This window comes from Crocodylus porosus, unplaced genomic scaffold (genome assembly GCF_001723895.1).
Source record: "Crocodylus porosus isolate Cpor-Errol unplaced genomic scaffold, CroPor_comp1, whole genome shotgun sequence".
Taxonomy (NCBI): domain Eukaryota; kingdom Metazoa; phylum Chordata; order Crocodylia; family Crocodylidae; genus Crocodylus; species Crocodylus porosus.
Window position 1 is genome coordinate 26,306,419 of NW_017728914.1, and position 11,909 is coordinate 26,318,327.

General features: G+C 47.5%; 1 protein-coding gene across 3 annotated transcripts in view; it reads left to right on the forward strand.

The window, feature by feature from the left end:
* Positions 1-408: 408 nt before the first annotated feature.
* The window catches only part of P4HA2 (prolyl 4-hydroxylase subunit alpha 2), a 50,640-nt gene continuing 39,139 nt past the window's right edge, over positions 409-11,909 (forward strand). The window contains exons 1-2 of one of the 3 annotated variants that reach the window (XM_019535047.1): positions 409-462; positions 3,380-3,431. The gene's annotated coding sequence lies outside the window, so the exon portion shown is untranslated. Of the gene's footprint in view, positions 463-3,379; positions 3,432-3,468; positions 3,549-11,909 lie in introns of those variants that run through there. The other 2 variants (XM_019535045.1, XM_019535046.1) reach the window with 2 other exon arrangements.

An 11,909-nucleotide genomic window follows, 5' to 3' on the forward strand; every position in this document is an offset into this window, starting at 1 on the left:
AGAAGAGGCAGCGGAAGCCCCCTCCCGTGGCTGGGTTCAACCTTGAGAGACGCCAGGCATCCCTTACTGGGCACGAGGCACCTTGCGTAACTAAACGGAACCCCCTGTGTTTTAATCCGTTATAAATAAACAGCACCGCCTGTGTTTTAATCCGTGACAGGGGGGTGCAATTCTACCCCAAGAAGCCATTAGACAGGGCTCCGCAGCCACGCCAGCTGGCACCTCTGGAGGTTTGCGAGGGGGCAGCTACTACGAGCATTGCGGCAGCGGCCGGGCGCCGCGGTGAGGTCCGCGGCGGGGGGGTGGAGTTCCCACTGTGGCAGCCGCCCAATCGGAGCAGAGAACATGGTGACGTCCGCGGCGGGGGGCGGGGCGAGCGGGACCCGCAGCTGGAGCGGTCGCGGCTGTTCTAGAAGCGGGGCGCAGCTGCATGTTGGCGGCCGGGGAGCCGCCAGCCGCCAGGTGAGGGCTCCCTGCGCGGGCGCGGGCGCGGGCGGGGGCGGGGACAGGCAGCCCGGCCCCTCCGCTCCGCTCCGCTCCGCTCCCGGGGCGCGGGTGCTGCTCCGTGGGGAGCAGGGCTGGGGCTGGGAGGCAGGAGGGTGCGGGGGGCAAGGGCTGTGCCAGCCACCGGGCGCCAGGCACTGCGGGGTGCAAACTGCATCTGTGAAGCCTCTGGTCTGGGTGGGAGGCTAGGGAAGCATCCTGCCTGGAGCGCTGGGGCAGGGCTGAGAGCGAGGCGCCCACCTCCACCCCTCCCTCGTGCCCCTTCCCAGCGGGGTTCACCCCTTTGCCACGTCTCTCGGCTCCCTCTCCGAGCTCCTCTTTCTCCCTGGTGCAGATGCAGGCAGGCGGATGACCCAGCTCCTTGGCACTCAGGGAAAGCTCAGGCAGCTGGGGTCACGGTGAGGCTGCGGGAACGGCCCAGCCAGTGTTTCGGTGGCTGCCGCTGGGTTGCGGGAACTGCCACGGTCTGGCTAGCCTGGGGAGGGTGGCCAAGGCCAGAAACGGCTCAGGACGGTGGGAGAACTCGACAGTAGGCGGATGTCTCGGCATAACCCCCTGCAGACCCCTTTGCCAAGCCCGGGCTAGCCAGCGGGTGTGTGTTAAGCCTTCAAGCCGAGGTTTGGTATCCCTTCCAGAGCGTGTCTTTTGCATGAACTGTGATAACTTTGCGTTGTCTCGTTACCCACATGAGTCATCAGTTCATCTTTGAATCTTAAGCTTGTGGCCTCAATGATGTCCTGTGGCAGTCCATTCCATAGTCTAACTATAGGGTGAGTGGAAAAAGAGTTGCCTTTTATCAGGCTGCAATTTGCTACCTATTCATTTCAGTGACTGTCCTCTTGGTCTTGTGTTATGAGACCAGAGAAATGCCTGTTTGCCATTCTCTAGCCCATTCATTTTCTCTTGATTGCATCCACATCCACCCTCTTATTCAACTCCTCCTTGTGGTAACAGTCCCAATCTGCTCTGCCTTTCCTTGCATAAGGGTTTTCCATGCTCTCAATCATTATCATTATGCCTTGTGCATCTTTTCACTTTGCAGTATCGCTTTTGAAGTGGGTTAACCGCATACAATGTATAATAATTTGAAAAAAGATTCACACTTGAAATAGGTAATGCTCCTGGTATTATTTCATATTCTTTAAACCTTTTCTGTAGGGTTTCTTCTAGCTCTGGCAGAGGTGAACGACAAATTTTACCTGGCCCCCAGAAGGAAATGGTGGGAAGTCATTTGTATAGCTGTCAACTTTCCCTACAGAAAAGGAGGGTGGTTTAAGTTCTGGAGGGGGTTGAATATCGGACTATAGAGCCCTTGTTGACGTGGCCAACAAGAGGATAACGTGGCCCATGACTGGGAATAAACTGGAAAAATGATGAACATTTTAAACAGTGAGTAATTAATTCTTGGACCAGTTCCCTAAAGGATGTGGTAAGCTCATCACTGCTCCTTCAAATCATGACTTGATTCCTTTCTCAAAGAAATGCTTTATTTCAACCATAGGTTCAGGTGAAGGGCTCTTACCCTGCTTTCTACAGGGGCTCACCCTAAATGGTCCCAATGTTTCCTTCTCACCTTTAAAATCTGTCACCTCTTTGGTGTCCAAGGCCAGAATGACTTTCAGGTTAGCTAAAAAGAGCCCAACTACCATTTAATAGCAGATTCAAAGTTTTGTGGTTGTTGCTTTTCCCACCGTCTGCCCCCAAACAAATTTCCTTTAAAACATGGCCATGGCTAACACTCTGGGCCTGATTTATCTTTGTCTTGTACTTCCTATTATTACTAAGGGACTTTGCACTTGATGTGAATTTGGCTTAAAGCTGCATGTGAATTTAAAGTGCAGTATAAGATCCTAAATAACTAACTCCATATGTGAACACTTATTCAGAATAGTATCCACACGCAGACTGTTCACCCGTGGAGCTATTAAATGGCATCTGTTCTGCTTTGAATTCACACCCTTTGATAACCAAACCTAAATTTCAAGTGCAGGTGGGCTTTTTTTTTTTGTTTTGTTTGTAGCTTATTTTGGATTATCTTAAATCTGTTCTTGATGCTCTAAATTGAACAAAAGGGCTATTACTTTTTTGTTTCCTCCTAAACCAGAATATGCCTGGACATTAGGAAGCTTGCATTTGTTTAGCTGTATCAGTATGTTAAACATGCAGGGCAGACTGAAGACTTCTCTTTCCTTTCCCATCAGTAATTTCCCTCCACTGTTCTTACCCTTCCCTCTTCATTTCCATCCCCCAGAATCTTTCTTATTTGACTTTTTCCTCCCTCTCTGCCCCCATCCTTCTCCTGGGCTGGAACCCAGCACATAGATTCAGCTGGCTTCTTCTGTCGTGTGCTCCAGGGAAAAGGAGGCCTCCCCACTCCACCTCTCCAGACACGTGACTTTAAACAGGAGCAGCAGCGAGAGCTTGGAAAGTATAAGCAGAGGGAGTGCAGGTCTATGTATAATATCTTGTTCCTTCCCAGCATCAATAATTTGAACCTGGGACCTTTAGCCCTATGATATACTACTCAACAGTGCAAGTAACTGTGGTTTGGTAGCAGAAGTAGGTTATTTTCTATGTGCAATTTAAGCATGGGACATGTCTGGGCAGTTGGAGAGAAGTTGTCCAAACCCAAAGCAGTAATCAGCACTCCTGGATGCTCCTGCGTGCAGTGGTAGTGGCAAACGGGAGCCAATTAGCTGAGTGACTGACGTGGATCTGCAGTCAATGTGGAGACAACGTCCTGAACTGTCTGTTCCTGTCCTGCTCAGGAATCCAAGCAGTCATCGCCCGCGTTGGCAGATATGGAGGCTCAGTGGTCTAAACAAGCTTTGACATGCAATATTTTTCATTAGAAACCTGTCTCCTCATTTTGTAGGTTTGTTGGGAAGAAAGTGTGCTGAAAAGGACCCCACAACCACCTTCAGCAGGTAAATCACACCGACCTGTGGCACTACAGTCTGGTCAATGATTGTGTGTGTGTGTGTACACAGCAAGGGATGGACACAGCTTGTATTTGATGAGCATAACCTTGCTGTACTTGGTGGGTAAGGATCTGCCTTCTTGCTCACTCTGGGTTCTTGGGTACATGCAGCATTTACACCGTGGTCCTGTACTTCATGTTGTCTTTAAAGGAGCTAAGTCAGGGTTAGCACATGGCCTAGTCCTAATAAAACATGTATATAAGTCAGATGACTGCTCCATTTACACTTCTTATTCTGTTCAGGCTGGCAGCCTTGCAAGGCAAGAAGATATGTAAGCATGTAGAAGGGTTTTTATTATTTTTTTTCTGTAGCTAGTTCTGCATCTATAGTTTTATGTTCATTTGTGAGAAATTCACAACCTGATGTGCCTTAGCTCTACCCTTTCCAGATAATGTCTTAATTTCTTTATCTTCACTGTAATAGGGCTGGAGAAAAGGGAACCCAAACAATTCCTTGAAAGCGACCCCGTTTCATTCCCCCCCGAATGTTTAAGGGGGTTTTGTTTTAAAACTCTTGTTTTAAGTTCCAGGAGCATATGGAATCTAATCTTACGAATTTTTAATGCCTAAAAGATCCGGGCTTTGTGCAGTAAAATGCACTTTCACTTTATGACCAGAGAATTTCTGCAAGCTTTAGAGGAGGGTAACAAAACACATAGCTGCTCCCCGTATGGGGAGCTCATTGAGGAGGAGTTAATGAACACTAGAGGAGATGGTGTTTAATGGGAGACGAGCTTGCTGTTGTTGTATGGTAAAGGGTGGAGAGTACTGCTGCTTGCCATTTTTTTTTTTTGACCGTCAAAAAATAGCCTGTTGTTTGCAGTTTAATGGAACAATTGGGAGCTAATCCAGATGCTGATGTTTCATAAGGTTACAGAACTAGGGCTATTGCAAGGTCTCTTGTGCATTTGAAGAAATAAATATGAATCGGAATAAAATGATTGCCAGTCGTTGTGCATACAAACAAACAGTTTTGGCATCGATTTCCTTTGGCTTTCCTTGAAAAACAGTTATTGTATTAGTTTGGAATCTAGGTTTTCATTATTTTCAGATGCACATTAGGCATATTAAATGTTTTGGCAAGAAAGCTGATGATGCAGGAATATGGAGATGTATGATGGACACAGTGCTGAAGTGCCAAGGAAGAGGTGTCCCTCTTGCCCCAGACAACCGTTTTCTGATTAAGCACCCAGAAGCAACTAGTGTTAGTTAGCTGTGTACATATAGCCTGGTAAGTGTGCTACGAATCGCAGCAAGGAAAAGTTTTAAAATAGCATAGTGCAGTCTGGTGTCTGGGCTCTCTCCTGCTGTGCAGAAACTGATATATGTTTCTTCCCCCTGCCCACCTCCTTAGGTTTAATTACTTTTGGGGGCAAATTTACTGTTGATCCAAGCAAGTGCAACACTAGGGAGTGCAGTTGAATTTGGCCAGGAGTTAATTAACTTTTTTGTATATGTGAGGATCTTTTAGTTAAGGAGCATAGTTAATACTGTGGGGTTCTTTGCTGTCCTGCTGATAATTAACACACACAATGGCAAAGTTAACTGCAGCAGTGTTTCTGTTTAATGTTTTCCCCAGGTCTTCAGAGATCCTCATTAAAATCCCACGTGAAAATATTTTACAACTGCTTTTCTCTTTAGGTTGTCAGAGCACAGTATGCTTTATGATACCTCCGGTGTAAAATCCCAATTGTGGTTGAGCAGAATCCCTGGCCTTTGCCTCTGGAGGAATGGGAGAGGTATTAATCTCCATTTAAGTATCATCAGTTTCCTATCCTAAGCCACCCAGAGTGATAGCACTTAGTACGTTAGATGATGTCTGTCTCCAAAGTAGGCAGTTCTTTTCCTGCAAAAACGGACAGTGAAATACTACATGTGGTGAGCTGAGTACTCCATTGTGGCGGCATCTTTCCCCACGTCCCGCCCATCAGCACTGTTGCTTATAGAGGCAGAAAGTGCAAACAGACTCAATTCAGTCACCAGTTCAACCTCAGATTACTGTTTGTACATGTGATGACCACTCTTCATGTGTGCCACGCCTCTAAAGCAAACACTGGAAGCCAGTCCATTGCTATGGATATCACTTTGAAGTATTTTAATTTGGTTTGGCTGTGCCATAACTGATTAAATATAGATAGTAGAGGAAACCAGCTTTAGCTTTAGGTTTTCAAATGAATTTTAAGTCTGAGTAAGCACAGAATAAGTCCAAACTGCACTTCTTGTAGGCTGAGTTTCAGTGTTTTACCAAGTAATTCTTATTGGTGGAGTATTAATCAGATTTGGGTCCCAATTTTGTATTTCCTGTGTGCACAACTTGGTATAAGGGCCTTGCTACACATTCACATTTATTTTAGGCAGCTCCTTGAGTTCTTAACCCTTGGATTGTTCACACATTAATACCTGAAACTAGTTTTAAGCACACTTAAGGCTGTTTAAAATTGAGCCACTCTAGGGCAGGTTTATCTCTGATTTGTATTACCCAGCTCCTGTTCCACAAATGTGTGGCCACTCCCCACAGATAAGCCACCCAAAATGTAGTGTCTCTCCCCCCCACAACATCTCAGGATGCAGTGTCTCCCCTTGAACCCTCCTGTGGACACACTCTCCATCCCCTGAATTTTACTGCCCGGGGGGCAGTTCTGGCACTAAGCCCCCTCCTACCCCAGGAATGTGACCTGCAACCCTGTGAAAGCAGCCTGCAGAGCACATGCTAGCTAGCCAGGTTGCAGGGCACAGATGGGTTCAGGAGTGCGGTTTAGATGTGGTGGGGGCAACGTGGTAGGGGATCAGATCGGCTCCCCATGAGCTGGGCTTCCTTCTGGGGCAGGGGCAGTAGCTTCCCCAAAATCGACTTCCCTTACTGCTCCTACCTTCCAGTCATCCTGGGAAGCGAAAATTGTACCCCCCCCCCCCAATCCCTAATCCCAGTTTATTAAAACATGAAACCTTTAATTTACTTCCTCTATTCATTTTTAAATTTTTTTTTTTATTTCTTTTTATTTGATCCTTCAGTGGCTGACTTCCTTCATTTCCCCACCCTTCCCTCACCCTCATTTTTCTTTCCACCCCACCCCTCCCATTAACTCTCTGCCTCCTAGCTTCATGATCTCGTGGCATGTCCCTTTTCCCCCCCCAACCCATCTCTCACACCCCCACAGCGTAGAAGCCTGTCTTGGCTCACCAGCTCTCTACTGGCAAGTCACAGCTGTGCAGGTGGGGAATAGTCAGAGAAGATTTTTAACCTTAAGGTGTAAGTGCCCCAAACTTGAGCTAACACTTAAATCGATCAGCATTTGAACAGCTTGCAGTACAGCGTGTAGGGGTGCAACAATAGAGATTTTTTGGGCTGATACTGATAGCCGACTTTTAAAGAGGCATATCGGCCGATATCGATCCAATTTCCCATGCACAGTCCAGTGGCTTGAAGAGCAGTGTCCAGGTGGGGCATTATGGTGGAAGGGAAGGGGTGTGAGAGGGAGGTGGATTGAGGCCCCTGTGGTGAGGGAGGGAGTGGGGCAGGGCATGGGACGGAGCCGCAGCTTGTCTAGGGTTGTGGGGGGGAAGTGGGGGGAGCTCTTAGCTGCTGCATGTACCCTGGAAGAGCGTGGGGGGCTTGTGCCCCCAGATTTGCACGGGGTGGGGTTGGCTGCCACTGCAGGCCAGGGCTGGGGCTTCACTGGGCACTTCCCAGCAGGGGCTGGGCTGTGCTCGGGACAGGCAGTGGTAGTGCTGGGAGGGGAGCTATGGGAGGCTGCAGCTACCCCAAAATTTGCTGTAGCCCCCCTAACCCCTCTCCCAGTGTTGACATCTGCCATGCCCCTAGTGCAGCCCAGACCAGCCCCCGCCGGGAAGAGCTCGACGCAGCCCAAGCTCCAGCCTGCAGAGCTGCCTTTGCCCCAGGCAGTGTCCTTCCAGGCTGCATGCAGTGGCAGGAGCCGCCCACCCCGCCCTGGCTGGGCAGTGCCTTCCAGTCTCAGCCCCACTCACTCCCTCCCTCACCACAGCGGCCTTGATTTGCTCCCCCCTTCCCTCCCTGCTCCCCTTCCACCACAACACATTTACCTGTGCGACCTGGCTGCTCTCCAAGCTGTCGGGCTGTGCTCCTTGCTGCCTACGTGCTGTGCTGCGGCTGCGTGCATATGCAAGGCATTTATTGGCCACATTGGGCAAAAAAAGTTGATTTCTGATGCAGTCAATCTTCTTTATATCTGTGCCGATCTGCTATTGCACCTCTAACAATGTGTAACAAGGCCATAAGGCTTGCAGGGTACAATGCCATGCAACAGGAATTGGTATAACCAGTAGCAGGAGAAATGCAGTCACTTTTTGTTGTATCATTTAATATGAGTTCATTGCAGGCATATCTCTTGCTAAAAAAGGAATAAATAAGTCATGGTGTATTTGCAATATAACATACTAAGAAAAGGCTTTATTCAAGAATTTGCAGGGACCCAGCTGTTACAGTATGTGTATGTACTACTGCCCTCTCCACTTGAGCCATATGCCGCTAAGAGTAAACAGATTTTCCACTAGGGGTTTATTCTTGATTGTTGGAAGCAGCAGAATAAATGCTAACTTTGAGTGACCACAGTGTGCAGTTCCTGACAACTGGATAACTTTTTGGCCATCTCTCTGTTATAGTGTTGTAATTTCCCTTTCTTGTTGTCTAGCCTATTTGTTAAGTAGTGCAGCAGCCTCCACTACAGTAGTATCCAGGATCCTTGCAGCCTTGGCTATTAATATTCACAATATCCAGCCAGGGAGGTGCTGTTATTCCCATTTTGCAGATCAGTATCTCTGGAGGCTGGACCCAATGATGTCATGAGGTCCCTCCCAACCCTAAATTTTTGTGAATCTGTACCTCAGTCCCCAAAGTCTGGTCTACAGTACAAAGCTTTGCCCTGTGGATAACTTTTTCCTTCCTCTCCGCCCCTACATCCGGTGCGTCCCGCTATCTTGGCAGAACATGGCTGTTCTTGCTTGGGGTGGTGTCTGGCTAAGTTGTCGGGCAAAGCCTCTTCTGCCACCATATACTATATTGGCACTTCGAGACTTTACTACCGTGACCCTTGGCACCTCTGGAGAAGTATGGATTTCATTTTGTATCATCATCAAGGATTTCATCAAGTATGAGGCAGGCAGGTGCTTATGTGTGCTGGACTTCAGATCAGACAAGAAAAAACCTGGCAATTCTTAAAGCCTTCTCTGTGAAATGGGTTAGAGAGGAACTACTGAAATCTGTGCATGTTTGGCTTTTGGCATGAGTCGCGTGTTAAAATAAAACCTCTTGGCCTGCCAGTGTTCATGGGGGAGATCTCAAAGTAGCAAGAGTGTTGTCACACTTCTCCTATTTTTTGTTTTGTTTTGCTTTTGTTTCACTAAGTGAGATTTGTGGTTTTTAAATATTATTGGGTCTGCACTTTTGTTGGTTTCGGTATGTTTTTGTTTATGGCGACAGATTGCTTTTGTTTATTGCCACTAATTGCTTTCTCTTCCAAGGTCAAATGCTGTGGCTGATTGGCACTCAGCCTTGGTTAATGGCTGTGATGGTACTAGTCTGTGAGGCGGTTGGGAGATATGTTCCGACTTGCTGCTTGTTGTCTGAAAAAGGAAAAGATGCCCAGGAACTAGAAAGATCAACTGTGAGATCTTTCATCTGAAGATTCATTACACTCTTAACTATCACCTCACTGCATCTTGCTTTTAATACAGACTCCAGAAAGCAAATGCTAAATGTAATGCCGTTCCTCCTGAGAAAAATTGTGGTAACATCTAAATGAAATACTATTGTTGATCTTACAAGACGAATCACTTGAGTAATGTTCTCTTGCTTTGGTTGCATTTCTTTTGTTATAGAGCTTATCCTAAGAGATTCAAGCTGCTCTGCCCAAGGAAAATTGGGGAATAATTGCACTTCCTCCTCGTTGGAGGAAGCGCCTCAGGAAATGAATGGTGACTTATTTTTCTGATAGAGCGAGTGTATGAGCTGTAGTTGGGAGCAGGACCCTGAAGGAACAGATAAAGCTAACTAACAGACGCTTGCTTTCCTTTCCAGTCCAGCAATGGGAATCCTTCCATTGGCTTGAATAGAAGTTGGCTTGAATTCCTGCCTGGACATGAAACTGGAAGAATTTAATACTTAGCCCTCCTAGACACACATGACTCATGGTTACAGATCAACCCCATGTTTCAATGGCAATTTGAATAGACATCATTGGAAGAGCTAGAGCCTAACATGGGGAATTTTCACCCCATCTACTTTGAAAGCTGCTTTCCTTCTGCCAGCAGCCTGACCAGAGCACACTTTCCAGTGGAAACAGTGATTGATTAAAGGGCTGAAATTCCAGAGAAGCCACTTGGCTTCTTGAGTGTGTGACATCATCTCAGTTGGCTTTATAGAGCTAGGGGCACGGGGTGGGGAAGGGGGTTATAGCCAGACAATGGGGGCCTGCCCCGATTGCATCTGCTCTGGCACATCCCTGAGGACGTTTCAGGGATTCTGGCTTAAAACAGCATAAGCGAGTGCATTTGCTGTTCCCTGTATTTAAGTAGAGGCATAGGCAGCAAGCTTGGGGTAGGCTAACCTGTTAATGCCCCTTTCCCCATCCAGGCTGGCCAGCAGGCCCATAGCAGCTGCAGTGTAAGTTAGGGCAGGACTGCTGCCCCATATTGCATCCAGCACTACTTCTCTAGTTCAGCACTGGACTTTGAACAGGCCTGGATCTTTTATGTGGAAAACAATACATATGGGAAATACTTTAAGGAATGGGAGTTTCAGACACTTTTTGGCACTAGTGCTTCGTAAGTCTCTGTGCTTGAATGGATAGGTGTTAATGTTTTGTCTTGTTTTCAGGAGTTTTTGAGAGCTTATTTTAAATACAGTGCTGTAAATGTGTTTGCTCCAAAAAAGGAGTTTGTGAAGCTGTCTGGAGCCTGCTGTGGTGCAGTGGTGGTGCGCCAGTGTCTTCTGGGGAGCAGCTGTGCAAGGAGTGCGTGTGAACGCTCTTGACATCTCTACAGCCAGGTGTCTCTCTCGTTCAAGCTGGCGTCTGCTCCCTCTGTTTACCGAGCTCTTCTATTTATTGACTCGAGTAAATCCCGGCTTGATGGCAGAGCTGCTAAAGAGCTGTTACAAAGTCAAGCTGCTAGATGTGGTGAATGTTCTTCTTGGCAGACGTCCTGAGCTATGCGAGAATATGGGGGGCGGGGGGTTGGAACAGAGAGTTATGCTGTTTAAACTGGAAAATTCCTTCAGAAGTCACTTGGATGAGTTTTGCCTGATGTTTCCAAAAAAACGCTGCAGGAAACAAGAACAGACTATGCAGATGGACAGTCTTGGTTTAATACAACTGAATGTGTGCCCCCTCCCAATATTCTTGACTTTACCCTGCTCTCTGCTATATCACTTGCTGCGGTTTGAGCATTGGCAGACCTTTCCGTGGCACTGTTCATTCAGCTTTGCTTGGTGATCAGGTTACCCATGTATTAGAAACCTATTTTACTCCAGCGCTGAAATAGAGCAGTTCAAACATACGGCCGCGGAAAGAGCAAGTTCAGTATGATGCAGTGGAGACGGGGTTCTCACTCGCTCACGTATGCACGCTGCATGTCTTCGCGTGTTGGATCCTTTCTGTTGAGAGCAGAAAGAAGCGGTTTTAAAAGCAAAACATGGTTTGCTAATGTCATAATAGATAGAAAACATTTGGCATGCCCCTGGTTCTGTAAGGCAGCCTTACTCTTGACTGAGGTGGCTTTATTATTCGTATTGCAGCAGTCCCTAGAAGCCCTAGTTAAAGGATCAGAGCCCCAACCTGCTTGCTCTGTAGAAACATAGTATTAGGAGAAGGGGAGGGAGTTTATGGCTGAGGGAAGGGGGAGAGCCAGTCTTTTTCTCAGAAGACAACAGCTGGATAGTGGCATGCGGAGATGGGGGAAATGCAAGGAAACAGTGAAGTAAGATTGATCCATCAGCATAGTGCCAGTTCAACCATTTGTCATGGAAATGTCTGCCTCCTGCCTGCCCCTTTCCCAGGTTGAGTGCAGCGTGTTGGCCGTTTGTCCTCAGCTTCGACCCTTTCCCCCTCCCCTGACAAGGGTACCATCCAAAGTGTGGGGGGTATTTTGAAGGGACTCATCGAAGCAGAAATTGGTCCGGAGTCAGAACTAGCTTTTGATCAGATATGGCAGAAATAAGCAAATGTTTGTAAAGTAACCTGAACAGTTCATCTGCATCTGCCCCCGCCTTTTTCCTAAAGTGGTTTCTGTATCAGTGTTGCAGTACAGTCTCTGTAATGAGTGTGCCGGCTGTGGTGGGCGTTTGTGGTGAGCAATGGTCGGAGAACAGTCAGTCCCGGGGTGACCTGCAGGGTGACCTCTGGATTCCACATGGTTTGGACTTGTCATGTGTTTGCTAAAAGGCATTTCG